This window comes from Crocuta crocuta, unplaced genomic scaffold, assembly GCF_008692635.1.
Source record: "Crocuta crocuta isolate KB4526 unplaced genomic scaffold, BGI_CrCroc_1.0 scaffold556, whole genome shotgun sequence".
NCBI lineage: Eukaryota > Metazoa > Chordata > Mammalia > Carnivora > Hyaenidae > Crocuta > Crocuta crocuta.
In genome coordinates, this window is record NW_027527436.1 from 4,209,071 (window position 1) to 4,233,216 (window position 24,146).

A 24,146-nucleotide genomic window follows, 5' to 3' on the forward strand; every position below is an offset into this window, starting at 1 on the left:
GATTCACTTTTTTAAAAAAGTTTTTAAGTTTATTTATTTAATTTGAGAGAGAGAGAGAGAGAGAGAGAGAGAGAGAGCGAGCATGAATGGGGTAGGAGAAGAGAGAGAGGAAGAGAGAACTCCAAGCAGGCTCTGCACTGTCAGTGCCCATGAGGGGCTCAAACTCACGACTATGAGATCATGACCTGAGTCTAAATCAAGAGTCGGACTGAGCCACCCAGGTGCCCCCAAATTCACTTTTAAAACATCTTCAGGGTTACTTTTTTTTTTTTTTAACAGTTAACATTCATTTAGAGCCAAATTTGGTGAATAATGGTGGGAGTTATGGTAAGTATGGGTTTGCAGAAAATTCAAGTACCCAATAAAAGTGAAAGCTTTTCTTAATAAGACAACATTTATGGCAAGGAGGAATTTACTGACAGGTGGGACTAGGGAATAGAAATAGAATAAATATATTATGATGTATTATACAAAATAATAGAAGATGGTAAAGAATTGCTCTGTGTTCTAAAGTGTAAGAAGTTTTGAGTAGAAGTTGCTAGAAGAACAGAGAAGATTTTCTTTGAAACATTATGCATTCAGTCTATCCCACATAACAGAATGGATGATTCAACTATCAAACTTCATTTTACTCTAGAAACAACTAATGAAAATAAAAATCAAAATTACATTGTCGGGGACGTGGCGTGGGGAGTATATAACTGGCCTCTTGTTTTAATGTTTCCTAACTCTACTAAGCCTCACTTCTCTCTTCCTTGATTATTACTCTGTTTTTTTAATTTTTAACAGTATATATTACTTTATATATAAATACATATAAATATATATGAATAAATATAGATTACTTTACAGTAATGGAATCAAAGAATCCTGTTCTTTTATAATAATCTAGAATCTTATTCTAATGCTGCTGCCAGTGCGCACAGTATTTTGGGAACACATTCTTTTAAAATAACTTTCAGTATTTTATGACGTATTACATAACCTGAGTCCTCCAAAGTTACCTGTTGTTGGGATGAACAAAAGTAATTGTGAGGGCATCTGACTTTTCTCTCTCTCTCTTTCCTCTTCCCCTTCGTGTTGCTCTTCATTGTCCTCCCTCCTCCTCCTCCTCCCCCTGCTTCCTGCTCCTCTTCTTCCTCTTTTTCCTCTCCTTCTTCTTTAAAGTTATATCAGTGTGTCCATATATATATATATATATACACACACACACACACACCCAATATATATAGCTCTTGATATATTCTTGGGAACTGCTAAGGATTTTATTGTTCGGAATGCCAGTTTTATCTTGATCTCTGAGATCCAAGCTCTTGAACGCCTCATTCAGGTGCTCTATAGCCAATCTTTGTAATGTTTTGTTCTTCACCACCACTACCTCCCCGAAACACACATACATAAGCTCCTGATAGCTGTAGAGGTGCCCAGAGGAGTCCAAAAATGCCTTTGTATTGAGTGGAGAGAAGACTGAGATATGGAATCTTACTAGAGAACACAATTGAGGAAAGCAATCTCTTTCTTCTGGAAAACTACTTAGCTACATCAACTTATATACAATTTTCTTCCTACAGTCCCATTATCAGCCACTCAAGAAAGTTAGTGAGACGTAGTGTCTGACCAAAACTAAGTGATAATTCACCAATTAATTCTGAACGAATATTGGCCCCATGAAAAACATTAAGAACACTGTGGATATTTAAAGGCGTATACCTTGAGAACATTCAGACTTGGATCTGCAGTTCTTATGAAATCAAAATACTCATCAACAATCTTATAGTTAAGCAGGTAATGTCTTTCTTCCTCTTTGCCCATCTCTAACTTCTTTTATGGCAACTAACTGTCTTTCATGATAAATACCCCTTATCCAACCTCTAGCAAAGCACCTGGCACAGAGCAAAGTATCTGTTGGATTAATGTTGTTAAGGAAGTTCCAAAAATCTTTCAAGGAATGGAAGCTGTAAAATAGCAGCTCTCTTCCTGAAGTAATGCCTACAAAGACATTCAAGCATGCTCACTTGAATGCATACTTTGTGGAATGTTATTTTTAACGAGTCTAATTTATGGTTATGTTGCATATCATTTTGGATACAGATTTGGATAGACACTATGTCGGTTGACCCTGAGGTCAAGTTATCAGTGCTGCTTGGGTAAAGTATTCCTTCTGGGAAATAATCTTTCATACTTGTAAATTAGCAATTTTCCTTCATTATCCTTATTTATACAATACAGTATTGTGGCTTAGAGAAATTCTGAATCTTTGTTATTGATCGTATTCCCTTTTTACTCTGATCCCTCACTTTTTTGGCCTACCTCTCATATCTGCGTGGTGTCCGTTTATGTGCTAATTTTACCTTCGACAGCATTGTTTTTTCTCCAGCTTTTTAACTTTGCCCTGATGTTCTCTTCCATTTTACTCTTTTTCCATTGTAAAATGGCTCACAACCTTTTAGGAACACAGGTAGATCTTAATAAAATCACAAAATGTGGAATTTGTCTAAGATCATAGTGATGCCTAAAAACAGTAGAATTGCTGACCCTGTAGAGTTAACTTGGCCCAAGTTTCAGTTCACAAGAAACCATTATATAAAGCATCAGAATAAAATTTTGTTGAAAAACAAGTGAGTGAGTGAGTGAGTGAGTGAGTGAACCACTGGAGAATGTAGTTTGGGTTGGTCTGCACACAATGAATTAAATTCTAGTCAGCATCTGTCTTTAAAGATGGCTAAAACCGCAACTGATCACATCTTTTGTGTTACATGTCTAATGATGAGCTTTCTAACAATTCTTCTGCAGTAAATGCCTCTTCTTTCATATACCACTGCCCATGAAAGAGGCTAAGTGAGAGACAGGGCATTAATTTGAACTGAGAATGTAACTGATTATTTGTTGTGTCCTACAAAAGGCACGCAATGCCAAAACACCTATTTGTTCTCGCCATTTATAATTCAAAGCTTTTTCCTGAGAGAGAGGAGTGAAATCCCAATGTGGCTTGAGGCTTATGATTGCCTTACTCCTTTCGGAGCTCAGTGTCCCCAGCAGGCTCCCTCACCTAGCACAGGAGGGTATTGCTAAGTTCTCTTCCATGTCTAACACTTAGACTAATTGATGAGGAAATCACCGTGCTGCTGGTACTAGCAGATACAGTCACTTATCAGTACAATGAGTTTAGTTTATAGTTCTCAGCCTCATAGTTATGATTGCACAATACAGTTCATTAGTACACCATGCGTCAAGCAGCCCTTGCCACAAAGTGAGGTGCCTGTACATTAAGGAATCCTTATATTAAGAAATGACAAAACTGTGCATACTGGATGGGATAAATCACTGAAGCCAATAGAAGGGAAACATACAGTGTGTGTTTAATGTTAAACTGAGAAGTTAATGTGCCCGCCTCATAGGCAAGATTGTAAGACCGTACAAATTGCAAGTGAAGCCCAAGCTCTTATTATAAAACCTAATAATGATGATTTGCCAGGCTTGCATTGTTCCACAATTAACCTATTTTCCAGCTTGAAAATTAAGTAGTCTGTGCTACTTAATATATTTTAAGGCATTTATACTTAATTCTAAACTACAGCTACTGAACAAAAATTAATTTTCACATCTCTCTTAATGTGAAAATAATCCAACTGAATGAAAGGTAAAAAATAAATTAAAAAAATGTAGTCCTTCATTAATACTATTGTAAACTAAGCACATCACTGACTGGGAGAAGGGAACACAAACAAGATCATTTTGTGTTTTAGTTTTTTTTAATTTTTTTAATGTTTATTTTTGAGAGAGAGAGAGAGAAAGAGAGAGAGAGAGCATCAGCAGGCAAGGAACAGAGAGAGAGAGAGAGAGAGGGAAACACAGAATCCGAAACAGGCTCCAGGCTCTGAGCTGTCAGCACAGAGCCTGACGCAGGGCTTGAGTTCACGAACTGTGAGATCACAACCTGAGCCGAAGTCAGCTGCTTAACAAATTGAGCCATCCAAGCACCCCACAAGATCATTTTGTGCTTTTTAGAGTCTAAATAGTTTACTCATTTTTCCAAAACTTTGATATTTACTCATTCTCTGCTCAACAAGAATTCAATACAGAACATTTTTATTTTTGAGCATTATTGTACTACAAGTAACATGAGTACAGAAATTTTTTAGTATACAGAGGATGAAATTGCTACCCTCAAAGAGTTCAGTTCGGTTGACATGAAGAATCTGAAGAGTGATTAAAAAATGAAGAAAGGTTATTTAGTGTAAGATTTTTTTAATTTCTTGCATGCCTAAGATGTGAAATAATGGAATTAAAATGGGATGGAGATATATGGGAAAACATTTTTTAGAGGAGACAAGAGTTAAGGACATAGAGTAGCAAAGACGTTGGGTGATTCTGATGTGTCAACGTGGGTCCATCAGTTGTAACAGATGTGGCACCCTGGCGAAGGGTGTTGTTAATAAGGGGGGGAGGCTGTGCCTGTGTGAAGGCAAGGGTTATATGGGAAAATGTTTGTCCCCTTCTCTCAATTTTGCTGGGCACCCATAACTACTCTTTAAAACAAAGGCTTTTATTTTTTTTGATGGCAATACCAAAATGGTGAGTCATTGTAACTTTCATCCAGCAAATTGGTAGGAATATAAATATATGTAATATCTTTGGTAAGCTGTTTGTGTATAGCCATTAGAACTTCACATATGCCTATCCTGTGACCTAGCCGTTTCTCTCCTAGATATGTATCTAAAAGAAATCTAAACAAATATGTACAAAATTATTCGTAACAGCACTCTTGCTAATAGCCCTAAAGCAGAAACAACCCAAATGCCCATCTGCTGGTGAGTGGATAAACAAAATGTGGTATATGCATACAATGGAATACTATTTGGCAATGAAAAGGAATAATGTATTGATACATGTTACAACATGGATGAACCTCAAAAACATTGTGCTTAGTGAAATAAGCCAATCACAGAAGACCACACAGTGTCTATTTATATGAAAGGTCCTGATTGGGCAAACATATAGAGATAACAAGTAGATTAGTAATTGCTCACTGGTGCGGAGGGGGTTAGAGAGCAGCTGCTAATGTCTGTGAGTTTCTTTGTGGGGGGATGGATTATTCTAAAGTTAGGTTATGGTGATGGTTGAACAGCTCTGTAAATACACCTAAACCATTAAACTGTACATTTTAAATGGTTGAATTTTATGATATGTTAATTATAGCCCAAAGAAACTTTTGAGACATGAGATCCTAGTGCCTACTCATTATAATCGCTAAAATTTTAAAGGAATGGCAATCACAAGGCATGGCACTACTGTAACACTCATCCAATAAGCCGGTAGAAACAGAAGTTGTTACAATATGTTGGAAAAACTTTTTGACTGTAGACACAAAAACTTAACACATAGATCAAAGTGTGGTTTATGGAATACAACCATGAAAATTAACTTCTTCTCCTCCTCTTCCTCCTCTCAGTAACAGAAGAGCCTCATAAATCTAATCCAGTGTAAAGCCACCAGACACACAACACGCATTCAAATACATTAGTCCATTCATTTAAAATGAAAAAATAGACATAATCTCTGATGTTTGGGGATGAGGCCATAGCAGCTGAAGGCAACGCAAGGGGCCGTCTGTGAGCGTAGGTGCTGGTAATGTCCTACTTCTTGTTTTAGGTTACAGAAACTTTCATATTTTATTTGTGAGAATTCAGGGAGCTGTATTTGTTATGATTGAACACTCTCCTGCATGTATGTTTTACTTCAATTATAGTTAGTCCAGTAAGGGCGTAGGGGACAGAGGGCAAACAAAACCCAAACCTCGGAGAGCACCCATTCTCCCTGAAGACAAATCCACTCCTCAGCTCTACCCGGCTTTGCCTAAGAGAAGGCAGGCTTAGTGACTTCAAACTGTCTACTTTTAAGAGAACCTGGAAATATTTACATAAAATTCCCCATTTTTGGGTGTTGGCAAAGATTTCAATTACAAAAATGCTATGAAAACCACGCCAAGCTCCACGAGAGCTGGACTTTTTTCTTAGTTGGTAGTTGGGGCAACCGGAATGGCTAATTCAGGTGGTTCTGCTACGTACCATGTGCAGGATCCTGGCAACATCTCTTCACCTCTCCAAGCCTCAATTTCCTCACCTGTAACACTTAGAATAATAACACTTTCCTCTCAGGGTTATTAAGAGGATTGACTGCAAGTGGAGCTCACTTAAGACTATGCCTCTACTTCAGCAGGCTCCCCATAAGTGATCATTATTATTTTAAAATTTTTATTTATTTTTGAGACAGAGAGACAGAGCTTGAGTAGGGGAGGGGCAGGGAGAGACGGAGACACAGAATCCGAAGCAGGCTCCGGGCTCTGAGCTGTCCACACACAACGCGATGTGGGGCTCGAACTCACCAACCGTGAGATCATGACCTGAGCCAAAGTCAGATGCTTAACTGATTCAGCCACCTAGGCGCCCCAAGTGATCATTAGTATTATTATTTTTATTTCCAGCCTACTCTCAGGATAACTGAAGAGAAAAAAGGGTGACAGTTTGAAACAAAGATGTACAGCCATAGCTTTCCACACCTATATTTTCTTGTCATCCCTATCTTCCTCCTGTCCCACTAACTGCCCCCCCATCTTAAATCTCTTGCCATAGCCCAGTGTAGCGAGTGCCCCCTGTTTAGCATGAACATGGAAGTAAGGTGGCTGGAAGATCAATGTCTATTTCCCCGTGTTGAGTCTCCGAACTCATTTTTTCCCCATAGAAATATTATGATATGTGATAGTTTATTTCTAAAATTTTATGCCTATTCTAGAAAAAGTAGGCTCTTATTCAGATAGGCTTTTCTGGACTGCCCTGGACACTTAACCATGATAAGTAATAAAACATTATTTTCAGGGATAAATGCATTTACAATTTCAATCAGCCTTAAAAAAAAAGAAAATTCGGTGCATATCTGTCTCTTGACACAAAACTTCTTGTACCACAATATCAAGACTCTTAAATTTCATAGGTAAACAAAATGGTAAGGGTAATTTTTATGACATAAAAACCCATAGATAATTACATTTTTGTTTTAGCTTTTATAACTCAAATTTCACAAACATGAGTAACATATAAGAACAATTTATATTCAAAAATCCCTGATCCTATATATTTTTTTTATAACATTCTACTGAAGAAATAAGAAAAATAAAAGACCAGCTTCAGCAGAGAGGAGCAAACCTTAAGGGTAAATCAGAAAGTGAGTAACAAACACCTGTGTAATCAAGAATTTGCTTTACTAAATTTTGATCACTTACAATTGATTTTAGACATTCAGAAAGCATTTGGATGTACTTCTCCATCTGGCCCTTTTGTCCAATATTTACATTCAAAATCAGCAAATTCAATGATTAAACATTATTTGCATGGTATGGTTCATAATTATTCTAATTAATATTTCCAAAGTCATGTGAGGTTAGGATTTATTATAACCCATATGCAGATGAAAAAAGGAAGACAAAGGGCAAAAATTGGCATTGGACTCTGGTCTAGTATGACTTTCAGCTCAAATGATTAGTTGTTGCATTAGAATGATGCCCCGGATGGGGAGCCTGGGTGACTCGGTTAGTGGAGCATCTGACTTTGGCTCAGATCCTAATCTTGTGGTTTGTGAATTCGAGCCCCTTGTCAGGCTCTGTGCTGACAGCTCAGAGCCTGGAGCCTGCTTCGGATTCTGTCTCACTCTCTCTCTGCCCCTCTCCCCTGCCCATCCTCTGTCTCTCTCTCAAAAATAAACAAACATTAAAAAAATGTAAAAAAAAGAATGATGCCCCAGGAATAGTTGTTAACAGGCCTCCAAAGTCCATATCTTTGTCTCCTCAGCAGGAAATAGCATTCTGGAAACCAAGAGTATATTAATTTACTCCTTCCTTTTAGTGAATGTTTCATTCTTTGGCTCAGATCAGGGCGGTGGTGCCGATTTCTTCTGCTGTTCCTTATAAATGTCTGGGAAAGTCAGCCCATTTCCTTGTGCCATCGTTACTAAGAAAGAAACTGACTTTTATCATTATTATTAATTATTATTATTATTATTATTATTATTGTAGTGAATTATTTCATTCTTGCAGGGCAGAGCAAAGGAAAGGAAAAAAGGGAACATGAAATCTCACTTTGGGATAAAAGAAACAATTATTTCAAAGAGTGTGTAATTTGTTTAAGTAAATGTGTGCATAATAGAAATGTAGAGTATAATTAAAACTTTTGAAATATCTCAGCAAAAATAACAGAAATCCTGTGTTCCCACATCTTTACTACCCTTCTCTCTCAAGCCACTGGCTGATTATACCAAAATATCCCCCCCTTTAAAGGAAAATAAGTGGAAATAGAGAGAGCAACCCAGCATTAAGAAGAGAAAAAGGGAGAATAACATACTGGGAACAGAAACTGCGGTCTAACTAGTGCCTCGCCACCTTCATTACCATCCTTCCAAATAAATCTCCCTGGTCTTCCTGAGCTGGCAAATAAAAAAATCAACCCACAAGATATATGTGTGTGCTTCTCCTGATGAGCATCACCATCCATCTACAGTACGGCCCACATGCCAGTTTGAAGATGGGCTTGCAGGAGAATTAAAGACTTCAGAAAGTCCACAGCATAATCAAGAAGGCTTTTTTCTTCTGACTACACAGCTTTCATCTCTGTCTTGTGTGATTTTCTCCCCATCACCTTCACTCTGTGGCAATGATGCTGATGGCTGATGGGACAATAACAGATCATATACCTAACCTTCTAGGGCAACCAATTGGTTTCCAATAGAGGGCACAAATGCCTTTGATAAGTTTCATTTTGGTAAGGACAGTTAGTGCAGGTGGATCCACAGTCGCACATTAGAATCCTGAATTCTGAAGTTTTAAAAGATGATGTCCAATTTCAAATGATCTCTTTTTAAATTTCAAGTACAAAATTGCTTTTGACGTACACGGCAAAGTACAGACATTGCTTCAGATTTCGGTGGAAGAACTAACCATTTTATCTGAAATAGTTGGATGTTTCCCTTTGTTTTTATATCACTACAAGTAACCCTCCTCTACAAGGTAATGTTTTTCATTGTTTGAGGCTTGATGACGTATGATCAGATGCCTAAGAAGTCATTTATCCTAATTTCCCACCCTGGCAAGGATCTTTTCTGTGGTGTCCATACCCCTGCTTGAGCACTTTTCAGTTTTGGGTATGACTCTCCCTCTCAAGGGTGCAGCTTCCCTTTTCTAATTACTTAAAAATTCTTTGTTACATGGAGTTTGTGATTTCACGAACTGGTACCAATTTGGTGCATTAGAAAAAGTTGATTCTGTTTCTCATATAGCTGTCCTTCAAACATTTGAGGAAAATCCCACATCCCACCTGAGATTCCTTTTCTCTGTGTGAAACACCCGTAAGTTCCAGAACTTTGTCCTCTACTTCTTTCTACTACTACCTCTTTATGGCGGCCAATGCAATCACAATCCTAATTTCCGCTGACCTGAGCCCAAGACCCTTTGCCATGCAGCGATCCAGCCAGCCACTACTCCGTTTGAATTGGAATGCAAGTTGAAACCTATTTACTATCCCTGGTATTCTGATTTCAATATGATAAAGTTCAGTGAAGATGGAAATGGGAAATGGATTAAAGCTCTTTAATAATTTGAGCATGCTGTAGTTTGGGTACTGGTCCAAGGCTGATGTCAGTATTTCCTCTACTTCAATTGAATTAAGGAATTACATAGGATGTCAATGGTGCCCTTGGTACTGCAGCTTCCATTAAAAAGAACTGTTGCTGAGCAGATCATTGGGGTCAAAATACCGATATTTGGCAAGTTTCTCCGTGCTAAATTATTAAAAGAACAAGACAATAAAAGTGAATGACTGAGTGATATCTATAAACATTATGTCAGAACTTTGGTTTGGCTTAGTTTAAGAAATCATTAATTACCTTTTTTCCATTGTTATTCAAGTCCGTAAACTTCAAAGCTGTGTCAAACACCTAGAATCTAGAATATCCTTGTTTGACAGCAATGTATACCTTAAGTCCGTGGCAGGTTTCATTTAGGAGTGTTATTTAATACCTTATAAAATACTTTCAGAAGATTTTTAGAGGAAAATATTGCTCAGAAACTTAATCTCCAAATATTATGCTCCTCATCATCTTCTGCCAAGAGAACTGGAGAATGTTCTATCTTTGTTGCATGAGATCATGCATACCTACTGCCAAACTTCAGAGAGGCCATCTAGAGTACATATTTCTCCATCTGTCAGCACCAGGAAACCATTGACATTTGTGGATGAATAATCATTAATACGATTTTGTGGCTCTTTCTCTGGGTGCAGGTTTTTGTGAAGAAGTTAGGCATACAAATATAGTGACTATCTGAGATAAGTATTATACTCACTAGGCTTTATTACTTTTTTAACCATCAAATTGCCTTCAAACAGTAGCAGAACAATTAATACCTCCCCACTTGACCTACATATCTGATATTTGCTGGTGGCACAAACTAAATACACATCAAATATCTCTGCTTGTGGCTGGAGTTCAGTGTAATAACAGTTTGTTTACTTAAAATGATGGTCCAAATGCCTTTACTTATAAAAAAAAAAAAGGGAAAATCTATTACTTTCCTGTATTTTTTGGTGAAAATATATTTAAGATGAACTCCACAGAGATGGTTGGATGGATAAAAGAAAGCTTTGGTGGTGAAATGGGTAAGAGCCTTGATGAGGAATCCTGTTGACTTAGAGAATGTTGATACCATGTAAATCTTAGCAAAGGACCTGGTTGGAACGCCTGGGTGGCTCAGTCAACCAACTTCCACGCAGGTCATAGTCTCACAGTTTATGAGTTTGAGCCCCACGTCAGGCTCTGTGTTGACAGCTCGGAGTCTGGAGCCTTCAGATTCTGTGTCTCCTTCTCTCTCTGCCCCTCCCCCACATGTGCTCTGTGTCTCCCTGTCTCTCAAAAATAAATAAATGTAAAAAAATTTTTTTTTAAATAAGAAAAAGAAAAGGACCTGGTTTAAGAGGGAAGATGATTCAGTATGAGATATATTTACTTTGAAATGACTGTATGGTATTCAAGTGAAAAATGTCTTGTAGCATGTGAAATTATGAGGCTGTGGTTCTGGTGAGAAGTCAGAACTGAAAATATAAATTGAGGCATCAATCAAGATATAGGTTATTTCTGAATCAGTGACAGGCTATTAGTTCACTAACATGGTTAAAAGTGAACAGAAGACATAGGAGAAGAGAATGAAAAGGAAAAATAAGTGGGGCAATAGTAGAAATCTTTTTAACTGTCACAGAAGCTTGTGGAAAAGAGACTTCAGAGAGGGAGTGGTCCTGAGCTTCTAACGCTGCCTACAAAGATGATGTCAAATGGTTAGAAAGAAAATGTTCATTTGAACTGATTTTCCTTATCACTGATTCCTTCCATTGCTCCTGGTTTTACGCAAAACCCAAACCATCCTCAAGGACTTTTGTAATGTCCTGCTTGCTCTTCGTGATCACAATTCAACCAGGTCACCATCACCAGGACATGAACTTAGAACTACTTTTGTTGAATGAATGTGATGGATTTCATCATCTCTATCTCTTCATAGCATCTTTCAGCTAAGGATAAAGATGGACTTCTGGTTACCGAATGAAGTCTGTTCCCATGGAACACTCACTTAACTGACTATATATAAAGTTTAGGATTTAGGGATCATTGACATAATGCCATGGTCAACTGAACTAAGTAGGCTAGACATTTTACTTCAGTCTCATTAAGTTTCCTGACTGATTCGCCACAGGTGAAATAAACAGGTTATTTCATTTGGAGAAATATATGTGTAGGCAGAAAAATATAGTTCCTTTTAACAACTGGTTGCTACAAAAGAGGAAGGAAGGAAGACCAATATGTAGATGTGATTTCTTCCAGGTGACTAGCTGAATAATGTAAACTTTGTGTTTGTTGGTTTTAATGTTGATGCATCTTGTGAAAATTATGTTCATGAATGAAACGAAGGCCCAATAAACTCCTCACTTTTCTCCATCTTGGCTCTTCAGTCTTGCAATTGACTTCCTGCTCATCATGCAGAGATCAACTAAATTCTCAGAAACAGATGGTGTTCCCTTTACCACCAACTTATCCTTCTGTAGTTCGGCAGTTGGCAAGGCCAGATGGATTAACATCCTGGAATTAAACTTTTCACCAAATTCTTATAAGTAAGCAGACGTTTTATTAATATGGACTTCTGGACATGGAACAATACCCAAAGATGATTGATTAGAAAATCTAATTAAAGGCAACAATGTGGAAGAACTGAACTGGTGAGTTCATTCTGAAAATAAGCAACATATTCATATCCCATACTCTTTGAATAATAAAACTGAACCGAGTGTATTTTGCAGTGGCTGGCCAAATAACCATTGCTTGCCCATGACTTGCATTTATCCTCAGACATCTAAAACTGACTACAGATAACTCCAACAAAAACCAATATATAACATACAGGTCTCAGGAGTAATTTTTTTTTTGGAGAGAAGGTTGGGATATCACTCAAATTCTTCACTTCCCTTAAGGTCACTGATATTCTATCATCCAAAATTCATTGAAAGAAACAAAAGCCACTAATGATGTGCTTAGTGTTGTAAGAACCTGAAGAGTTTAGTAAGGTGCTTCCCCTACAAGGATTAGAAAGGAAATACATTGTCCCTATACATAAAACTGTAGAACCAACACAGAGCAGAAAAGAAATATACAAAACCTATAGCTACTAGGCTCCGCCTAGTTCATTCAAGTCACATTTCAAATACTATTTTATCAGAGAGACCTCCCCTGATCACTAAACATAACATCTCGACCCCTCTAGTCACTATTACTTCAGCCCTGTTTGTTTTCTTCATCGTCCTTGTTGTTACTGATGTGCATTTGTTCACTGAATGTCTTCTCCCTTCCGCTCTCTCCCGGGATGTGTGCTTTTACTAAGAACTGGGATTTGTCTGTATTGTCACTAATTGAATCTCAGCACCTCAAAGAATACCTGACATATAATAGGCATTCATAAATATCTGTCGAATAAATAAATGAATGAGTAAATGAATACAGAAGAGGTGGGTGGCTCCTAGTCCAGATAGCTTGTCCTATAATAAAGTTTAGGTATTAATGTATCTGAAGGAAGATCGGTCATAGAATAGGTTAGTTAGAACATTGAGGCGCAGAGGCAAACTTGTGGTGCCCATCTGGGAATTATCAGGAGGAAAGGACACTTGGTCATTGCTAGCATCGATCCAGATTATTGAGAGAAAGGAAACAAGCCATTATATAGGACTCTACAACAGTAAAGAAATTGACCTCAAATTCATTGTCACGCCTTTACATGCAATGTACCTAAGTTTCAACTTATTTCAGGGATTTTAAATGTTTTAAATATGTAACACCCTATAATTCCTTAAATAGCATGATGATAACATAGCCATGTGAAAAGAATACTTTATTTAGAGTAGTAAATTATAGAATATGCCAAAAGTTGACATTATTTCTCCTCACAAAACTCTAAAAAGAGCTTTAGATAGTTAAAAGAATATCTGATCAACCGAGCTATTCACATAACAGTTTGTAAATTATTAATGTATAAACCCATTTAAGATTTTAAATTAACCCAAGGCCTAGAAGAGGCATCTGTTTCTCCCTTCTTGGGCTGTAACTGCATTTCAACCTGCTTTATAAGTCTCTATGGTATGAGGTCTTTTTTTTTTAATTTTTTTTTTTAAATGTTTTACTTATTTCTAGGAGAGAGAGAGAGAGAGACAGCTTGAGCAGGGGAGGGTCAGAGAGAGAGGGAGTCACAGACTGAAACAGGCTCCAGGCTCTGAGCTGGCAGTCAGCACAGAGCCCGATGTGGGGCTCGAACCCATGAACCGCGAGATCATGACCTAAGCGAAAGTCAGACGCTTAACCGACTAAGCCACCCAGGCGCCCCATATGGTATGAGGTCTTGTACGCCCATGAATGGGATGCTTTGGGAGATGTGGCCATATCACGCCTGCCATTCCTTCTTCTTCCTAGCTTTAGTACTGATCTCAAGGAAAGGTGATGATTTTTCAGATGTCTACTCTCTTTGTTGTGTTTAGCCTCGGAGAGGTTAGACACCTTATTTTATCTTGTATTTGCTCAAAAAGGCCCAGGACTGCATCCCCATAGAGATAGAAGATGGAAAAGGACAATAGAAAGTTCTAATGAGATGAGAATGATTAAAAGGAGAAAGGGGGGAAGGAAATGAGATCACTTTCTCTGAGCTTTACATGCTCTCTGATATAGTGATCTCCAAAGAGGCTTGTACAGTGAAGTCATTCTGCTTTGCTGTTATGTTTAGTGAAAGCCATGGGTCTGAAAGAGCTTTCTGAATGGAGCTCGCAGTAATATGTCAATAAACTGGACCTATTATTGATAGTAGCATTGTTAATAGTAGGTTTGGAAAAGGAAAGTAAATTACAAATACATGGCTGCTTTGTTTTATAGGGAAAAAAAGAAGCAATTCTGCAAGCCCTAATCCCACTGATATAAATTAGTCTGTAATGACTCAGAAGCCAAATGCCCAGCTCCTATCAGCCAGGGTCCAATCAAGATACAAAACCACACAGTAATGTAAAGAATTGGTAATTCCAACATAAGGTTGGAGTGCCAAGGGATTGTCTAGTAAGAAGTACAGAGAACTGTAAAGAACAGAGGAGTAGCAGATAGAAGGAGCAGCCAGCAGCCCCAGTGCTGATCGAGAGCATCCGGGAGAGAGCCTCTGTGTGCGTGGCCTGATGGAGGGCCTGGCTCTGGCTTGGAGGGGCAGAGAGATCGTAGAGGTGCTGCGCGCAGAACTTGCTATAATCTCTGCTTTCTGGTTCTGGGAAAAGCTCTTCGCAGGACGCGTCTCTCTGGAGCCACTCTGCTACACAGCTGCCCAGGGGGTACTCCTGGGGGAAGGCTGGCTGAGGATGCTCCCACCGGCCGCTCTGCTCCGCAGGAGTCGTGCGCTGAGAAGCTGCACTGCAGGAGCTGGGCCCTGGGGACGCCGCCTGGCCTGCGATAACTGGATGCTGGACACGCAGCCTGCACTATGGAGTTGCATGCGCTGACACTGACACTGACACTGAAGGAGTCTCAGGCGCTCTGGAGACCAGATGCCCAAGGGTCAAGGGAGCCGCATGCCCGAGGGTCACAGGAGCCTGGGGCCTGAGGGTGACAGGGGCCTGGTGCCGGAGAAGCCCCACAGCTGCCTGCAGAAGACTCCCAGTGGAGCCTCTAGAACGAGGAAGAAAGGCTGTTCGTCCTGATGTCTCTCGAGTGCCCTCTACCGACAACTCCTAACATCATGTCCGTTGGCAAAGGGAAAATGTTTAAAGGACCCAGATCCACAGTCACGGATCAGGTAATGAAGGTGGAGTTGAGTTGGAGCTGAGAGGCAATGAATTGATAACATCCTTTAGTGTAACCTCTGTACTTAGCATAGTGGGGTTTTGTTTGTTTACTTGTTTTTAAATGTTTGTTTGTTTGTTTTGGAAAAGAGAGAGTAGGGAAGGGGTAGGTAACGGCGGGGGCGGGGGGGCGGTTGGTGGAGACAGAGGATCAGAAGCAGCCTCTACACTGACAGCTGGAAGCCCAATGCAGGGCTCTAACTCGGGAACCATGAGATCATAACCTGAGCTGAAGTCGGTAGCTCGACCAACTGAGCCACCCAGGCGCCCCCTGTGGAGTGTTTCTTATCTGTGAAGAAATTCCTGATGCTTGTACTAGACTGCTAGGGAATTTTTATCTCTATCATCAGCTCCAATCATTTGAGAATGTTTATATTTTTTATGGTCAATAGATAAAACTGTTGCATTTATAACATGCTGGGAAATCCACCCAACTCTTCACATTCCTGTCTCCTCACAGACATGCTTCTCCCCCATCCCCTCATTGAAATTGTCCCTGAGTGAGCCTATGTCTATGCCATTCTGAGCTTGCTTCTCCTGGCTAAATATAGCCAGCGCTTCTGGTGCTACACAAAGTAGGACAGACGGTATGATATTGTTCTTGTCCTGATTGATTTGCTGGAGTGATCATGAGCCTCAGAAATGAGAGACTGCCGGCTTTAACTTTCTTTGCCTACAAGGGTGACTATGAACTGAGACAGTTTTACACAGAGTATCAGTGGAGCTGGGGACTTCTCAGATATTTTCACTTTGGAAGGTACAGATTATAGTTTTTAAAAACGGTCACATTTCTTGTATTTTGGAAAATACAATGTGTGAAAATCTATTTCATTAAGAAAAATGTTTTGCACATTTAGGTGTCTGTTATCTTCTTTGTTAGATCCCTGGAGACCTTTATTTTATTCATTTAATAGTTTATCCCCTGTGTTTAGTCCACAGAGATTTTGGAGAACATTTGATTATAACTTGAACTTGATGGCACTTTTCTATGCCACCAAACATTCATCCGTTCATCAGTTACCCATTCATACATAGTTTAATTTATTATACAAATGTGTATTGAGCATATAGTTTTCCATGAGTGGTTGTGGGGAGAAAGGTGGTTGTGATCATGCATGGCAGGTTTTCCCATCTGTACAGCACTGAAAATCAGCCAGTACAATTGTTATAATACAGAGGAAACTATGACAGATTTTTTAAGAGACTCACAATGGCAAACCAAAGAAGAGACTTACAAATTATTAACTAAAACTAGTATTTCAGGATCAAAGTCATGCAAGAATATGGAGATCACAGTAGACTTGGAAACTCCTTAAAGAAGAAAGCTCATTATGCCATTGCTTTCCAAGCTTCTGGTCATGGTAGACTCCCTTTATTTATTTCGTGGTTGTGCACAGGGACAAATGCATTAATGAGTAACTAGTTAGCTATGTGCAGTTGTAAAAATGAGTGAGAAGAGTTGGTTCGAAATCTGCCACTAAATAACAGTGAACTTAGAAAAGTCACTTGTGTTCGGGGATCCCCAAGATCACCCTTGGGTTCAGTGATTTGCTAGAAGGACTCACAGAATTCAGCAAAGCTGTTATACTCGTGATTGCCATTATTACAGCAAAAGGATGCAGATTAAAGTCAGCTCCAGTAAAGGAGCATAGGTCAAGGTCCAGGAGATAGCAGGTGCAAGCTTCCCGATGTCGTCTCCCAGGACACTTAGCACCTCTTTTTCCCAGAAACTATGTGTGACAACACTCGTGGAGTATTATCAACCAGGAAAGCTCATCTGAGTCTTGGTGTCCAAGGTCTTTAGAGGGGCCTCAATCTCACAGACATGGCTGACCACTTTTGTGGCTGAAGTTAGTCTCCAGCCCCGTCAGTGGCCAACCTGATAGCACATGGGCCAAATGCCCCATCATAAATCACATTGTTAGCATAGATTCTCTTATGACCCAAAGTCCGCAGATACCCAGGGCAGCATCAGGAGAGCTATTCCAAGGACTTACAGGTTACTTCTCAGGAGTGTGGCAAGGTCCCAAACTTTCTTTGAGATGTGTGGACAAAGCTGAGTTAATCCTTTACTGTTCGCCATTTAACCTCTGTTGGTGCCTGATTATCTTCACCTATAAACTAAGGTGAAGGCAAGATGGACAAAGATAATTCCTACCTCTAAAATGCTACACTAATTTACATTTCTAGTTAAGCAATCAGGAGTAAGCTTTAAAGACCATTCTAATTCAACAGTTTTAAAACCATGAGCATACAAAGCAATAAAAATTTTTGCATATTTCTTACAATAGTTCTCTTTATCTTTGCATACAGCTTGTAAAGACAAGTGGTATTCTTCAAGCTACAGTCCCTTCTGGCCTTTCCACCCTGCCTAGAATCTCAACCCAAATCCCTGGAAAAGAAATGCCTCTCTAGAGACTTTGAAGATTAGTTCAGGCTAATTTCTGTTGGATAAGTAGCATTTAGCAGCTGTTTAAAAAAACTTAAGGGAAATGGGCTTATTTTGCAACAAGAAGAATTTAGGTTCAATTTAAGGACAATTTACTAACAGAGAACATGAAAAACTAAAATAGTTATCAAGTTTTATGGCGTCTCCTTGCCTAGAAAAAGAAAAACAAAGTGTATTCCTTGATTTTTCTGGATAGTTTTAGTTTAGATCTGAACTCACAAAGTTGTGTTTTTTTTTGTGGTAATGCTTTTAAATTTCTGAGTTTAGGAGAATTACACAACCAAAACATTACACAACCAAAATAAACTGAGCATATTAGGCTGTGAATGCAGTCTCGAATGTTTTGGAAGACAGACATATTTATGGCACATTTCAGTTCAGTTTCAAGTTGAAGGTGCTGTACTGAGGTTATTTGGGATGATGAATGCTAGGACATAGTTATGCTTTGAGCTGGTACTCTAGCTTTCTGATGGAGTAGGCTTCTGCTCACAGAAAGCCAAAATGAATTTGAGAGCTGTGACTGCCATGACTGCCATCCCTTTAGAGAAAGATTTTCTACTCAAAGAGCAAGGCAGTCAGTACATAGTTGAGCAGCTAAATTTGACTCAGCATTGGCCGATTAACATCTACTACATGCCATCTGCTTCCAGCCATTGGTTCTTCCTTCACTGGTTTTATAGAATGGCATCTTTACAAATGGTGTAGGGGGACATGATAGGAAATCATCACTCCTGGAGCAGACTGGGACAGTATATCATTAAATATCACCATGGAAAGTGAGATGTGATGGGCAGTTTGTGTAATTCTAAAACAATCCCATTAAGTTAAGAGCTCATTTATTACAAAAATGAAAGAAAATGACACAGAATCTAACCAGGGAAGAATTGCTCTTAGTCTAAGTAAAATTAGCATTAGGCTTACTAAAACTGAAGTTCAGGACACAATCAAATCAGTACGGATCATCGAAGATGCGCGGAGGAAGAAATGGTAAATGTATCTTAATATGAGCTAGTTGAAGATTTTGAGAAGTTGACAACTGCTACAGACTGAATGTGTGCCCCCAAAATTCATATGTTGACACAAATTCCCCAATGTGGTGGTATTTGGAGGCAGGACCTTTGGGAGATTAACACCTTTATAAAAGGGATCTCAGAGAGCTCCTTCATTCCTTCAGCCACGTGAAGGTACTGCAAGACCACTGCCTGTGAACCAGGAAGAGGGCCTTGATCTTGGACTGAATTTGCCAGTGCCTTGATCTTGGACTACACAGCCTCCAGAACAATGAGAAAATGTTAGTTGTTTAAACCACCCAGCTTATGATTTTTTTGTTATAGCAGCCCAAAAGGACTAACACAGCACCCCACCTAAGGAGTCAAATGAAATAAATACAGTGGTTTGACGAGCAGAGAAGTTTCCCAGGTTGCCCTTAACTGTGTGCATCAGTACTGCACCCGGAAAGCTTTTAGAGATGCAAAATCGGGCCCTGGTGTCCACCTACAGGACAGAATCTGCATTTTCACAAGATCCCTGGAAGACCCATGTCCATTCATGTTTGAGAAACACTGCTTGCAAATCTGGCCAGCTGCCTATTTTTGTACATAAAGCTTTATGAGTCAAGCTTTTGCAGTTACATGTTATCCACAGCTGATTCTGCAGGACAGTGGCAGAGATGAGTACTTGTGACAAAGACTGTGTCTTCCATAAAGCCTAAACTATTTACTGTCTGGCCCTTTACAGAAAAGACTTGTTTGTTTCCCAAATTTGCTGAGATAAGGAAACTGCCCTTTATTATCTATAACATAGGCTTTTAGATGTATGCTTTGTATGCCTTTTTACTTTCAATTTTTGTAACCATTTTTTGCAGATAAAGGTAAACAGTTTTTCAATATGCCATACCTAATTAGTGGTGGAACCTTAGGTCTATCTGACTCCAGGGACCATGATCTTTTCAGTATGCACTATGACGTGCCCTCTAGGAAGTTGGGACTCTCGATGCTTTGCTTACCTAGGGGTTAATTAGCCTTAGAAAAGAGAACTAATGTTGCCCAGACTCATACATGATAGAATTGTTGCAAAAAGCCAATTTCCTAACCTATACTGGGAAATACACCTGCCATGCAGATGAGGTGATGGCAAGTATACTTGGGAAGCCATGTCAAGGACAGAAGCACACATGGGGAGTTTCTGGAATCAGAGCTCATTTGGTCTCTGCTTCCTTGGGCCTTTGCAGGGTCCAGGACTCCACTTTTCCAGTCTACTGGAGACTAGAGCTTGTTTCACCCCTAAAAGTTCCCAATTTTTAAATTACAGTGACCTATTTTAAAATCAACTTTGTGTTTAAGGGAAGGTCCCCAATTGTTGTTAGAAGGGTCATACTTATTCATCATACTAGCAATAGGTTAGTCCATTATAGTCCCTGCCTTCCAGAAACTAATAATGCAATCAGTTGAAAATAAGAAAGAGGGTTGAAACTAAGAGCTTCTGCTTTTGGAGTGCCTGGGTGGCTCAGTCGGTTAAGGGTTCTACTTCGGCTCGGGTCATGATCTCGCAGTTTGTGAGTTCGAGCCTGCATCGGGCTCTGTGCTGACAGCTCAGAGCCTGGAGCTTGCTCTGGATTCTGTGTCTCCTTCTCTCTCTCTCTCTCTCTCTCTCTCTCTCTCCCTCTCTGCCCTCCCCCTCTCATGATCTGTCTTTATCTCAAAAATAAATGTTTTTTTTTAAATTAAGAGCTAGTTCTTTTAAAAAATAAATACAAATCTGAGTAGAAGGTTTTAATCAGCAATCAAAAAAACTCCCAAAGAAACAAAAGCTGGCTCCACTGGTGAATTTTACCAAAATTCAAAGAAGACTTAATACCTGTCCTCACACTCTTCCAAAAAATTGAAGAAGAGGGAAGACTATCAAGTTTAGTTTACAAGACCAGGATTACATTGATACTAAAAACCAGACAAGGACACCACCATAAAAAGAAGAAGAGGGAGAAGGAAAAGAAGGAGAAGGAAGGAGAAAAGGAAGAAAGAGAAAGGGAGAGGGAAAATTATGTCAATATCTCTGATAAATATGCATTCAAAAATCCTCAAAAAAATACCAGTAAGACAAGTTCAACAATATGTCAAAAGGATCACACACCATGATAAACTAGGATTTATTCCCAGGATGCAAGACTCGTTCGCCATGTGCAAATCAACCAATATGATATACCACATTAACAAAATGAAAGATAAAAATTATGTGATCATCTGGATAAATGCAGAACAAGAATTTGACAAAGTGCAACAACGTTGACATAAACTTGAGCTCATGACTTCTTCCAGACATCAACTGTTTTGAGCAGCCAGATGGTACCCTGATCTTAAGGTTGGAAAAAAAAATGATGGGCTTTGTTCCCAGGTACCTTTTTACCTGCGAGTCAGTAGAGGACCTTGCGGAATATTTCACTGTGAAGAAAGGATCTGGATAGGAAAAAAAACAAACAAGTCTGTTCTTCCTGACAAGAGCTGTACCAGCAGGTCTTTTGCTCTGAATATTCAGCGACTAATACAAATGAAAGTCAAATCCTCATGTTTATCATTGGAGACATTTACTGAAGAACCATTTATTTCAAGAGTTGCTATAATGTGAACTCAATAGACATATATTCTGCCTTTGAAAAGTTTTTCTAAGAATGATCATTTATTTATTACATTCAAGAAGTATTTATTGAGTGTCCTATCCTGGGCACTGTTCTACAATCTGGGGATATAGTACAGATGAAGGTAAACCCAAATTTCTGAACTCACAGAGCTTACATTTTGGTGGGGGAGAGACCATAAAGAATGAGTAAAATGTACAGTGTGTGAAAGGGAACTAAATAGTAAGAGGTATAGGGGAAGACAGGGTGGACAGGGCAGATCTGCCTGAGAATTTGGATGGCCAGAGCCCACCATCTGAGACCTTCCTGTAGAGATGACTGATTCAAGAATGGCACTGAGCTTATCTGACCCACAAATGTGACAACAGAGAAAGTAAGAACAGCCAGGAATGGAGGGCAGCGCATCAGACATTAGCAGTGTGTGTTAGCATCAGCCAGGGTGTTAGCCAAAGGAGCGAGTGTCAGGCAGGCACTTCATTACGATGGTGTCATAGAGGAAGTGAGGTTGGAGGAACTCCTTGAAGAAGAGAAGGCTAATGTAATCTGACCACATTGGAGAGTTTCCCTGGAATAATAATTGTCTCAGGACAAACCGAATGCTCTTTCCATGGAATGTATTAGTTGAAAACTTTCAAAAGACAACAGAGTAGGTGCAGACTCACCAGATCACCCTTTCCCAAAGCCCAGTCCCTCATTCTCGCTGCCACTCTTCCTCCTTCCATGCAGCCCCACTTGAGGGCCTTGAAAAAACCAAGCAGAGCCTCTCTTAGGCGAGTCCCAGGCTCCCTGGTGGGGAAGGGCAGAAGTAAGGGGCAAACAGCAGAGCAGCAAAGCCAGAGGGTAATAAAAAATACAAACAACTCGTTATGTCAGTTTCCTCTCAATTTTTGTTCTGCAAAGCCAAAAGGGGCCACAAAGATTTCCCCTCTTTTACAGCAAAACGTGATCTCCATTGTAAGCTGGTACTAGCTGGGTGCCACTCCTGTTTCCCACTGCTGGAAGGCACATATGGTTGTGTGGCCAGGACCCCACAAATCATCCAGTAAGTTCATTTTTATTAGTAGCTTCTGCTTAATTAAGGGATGCACCATGCTCCATCAATCAGCTTCTGTGCATTCGAATCATCCCCAGTCACTCCACTACTAATAGATATAGCTCCGCTCTTGGAAAAAGAAAAGATCTGGGACATTCTGGCTCCAAAATCCAGGGGGGTAGCGTCTAACAGCTGGCCCACTGCTGTAGCAATTCCTTTAAACGTGAAATTGTGACTATAAAGACAGGTAGTGGGTAATGCTGTGAGTGTCTTTGGCCTTTAAAGATCTGAACTTTAACTCATTGGACCAGATGCCGGTTAGATATACAGCGCTTTAATGTATTTATATTAGCTCCTCAATTGTCTACAATAGAGTGAACTATAGTTCTCATTATTTAGAAAATGTTTTTTAATGCAAGGTAGTTGGAATCCCCTGAGGCAAAGCAGTTGGATACAAATGAGACTGATCTACAGTTTTCATACTCCACCCCCTATATAGATGCCTTATTGAAGATAAGGGTCTAAGTCAAAACTATTTTATAGCATCCTTTGTCTGAGTTGGTTTCCAGAAACTCGCCAAGTACAGTCCATCCTGATTATTCATGGCTTCTATATTTGTGAATTCACCTACCTGCTAAAATTTATTTGTAACCTCCAAATCAATACTCTGGACCCTCTCACTCTTATTTTTGGACATGCTCGGGGGGGAGGAGAATTGGGGTCGCTTAACACTCCACTTCCCAGCTGAGGCAAAGTGAAGTGAAGCTCTTGCTTGGTTCAGCTCCCGTACAGAGTTGTCAGGTGTGCAGAGCTGACCAGAGGGGTGGTTCAGTGCAAGGAGGTCTGGTTCTGGGGCCAGGTGGCCCGGAGGGAGGGGGGTTGAATTCCAGCTCTGGTACTTATTAGTGGAGCACCTCCATCAAGTCACTTAACACTTTGGAACTTCCTTTTCTCTTTTGCAAAATAAAATAGAACATCTTAGAATGAGTTGTTTTTAGGATTTACGGTTATAAGCCAGGTGAGGTATGTATGTATGTGTACATATTTTCCCCAGAAGCCACGCTTCAGTATTCGCTCATTCATTGTTCATGATGACTTTATGGAACATAACCACCATATACAGTGAGAACTGACTGGAATATCTTCCCCACTGGTGAAAGAGATATGCAAAAGTTTTTTTCTTTTTTTTTTTATTTACCTAAAAAGAATTGCTTCTCAGCCTTTTGGCTAAGATCTTGTGTAATTTACATAGAAAGAAGCCATATCGATACGGGAAACTTATTAAAGTTAATTTTATAAGAAAACAATACAGGTTAAAACTTGGCCCAAAAAATATATAAACTGTTCCACAGAGGATACAATGATGGTAAATGGAAATCATAAACCTGACAAATGAAAAGATGCTCAACCTCCCTTGTCATTAGATAAATACTTATTAAAGGCACAATGAGCTACTACTGTGTACCTCTTAGAAGTATTAGAACCCTAAAAAGTGACAATACCAAATGCTGACAAGAGTGGAAATTGATGGGACCCAATGATCCCATTCCCAAATGAACTGAATTTATTCCTGAATAAGTATATTTTCTC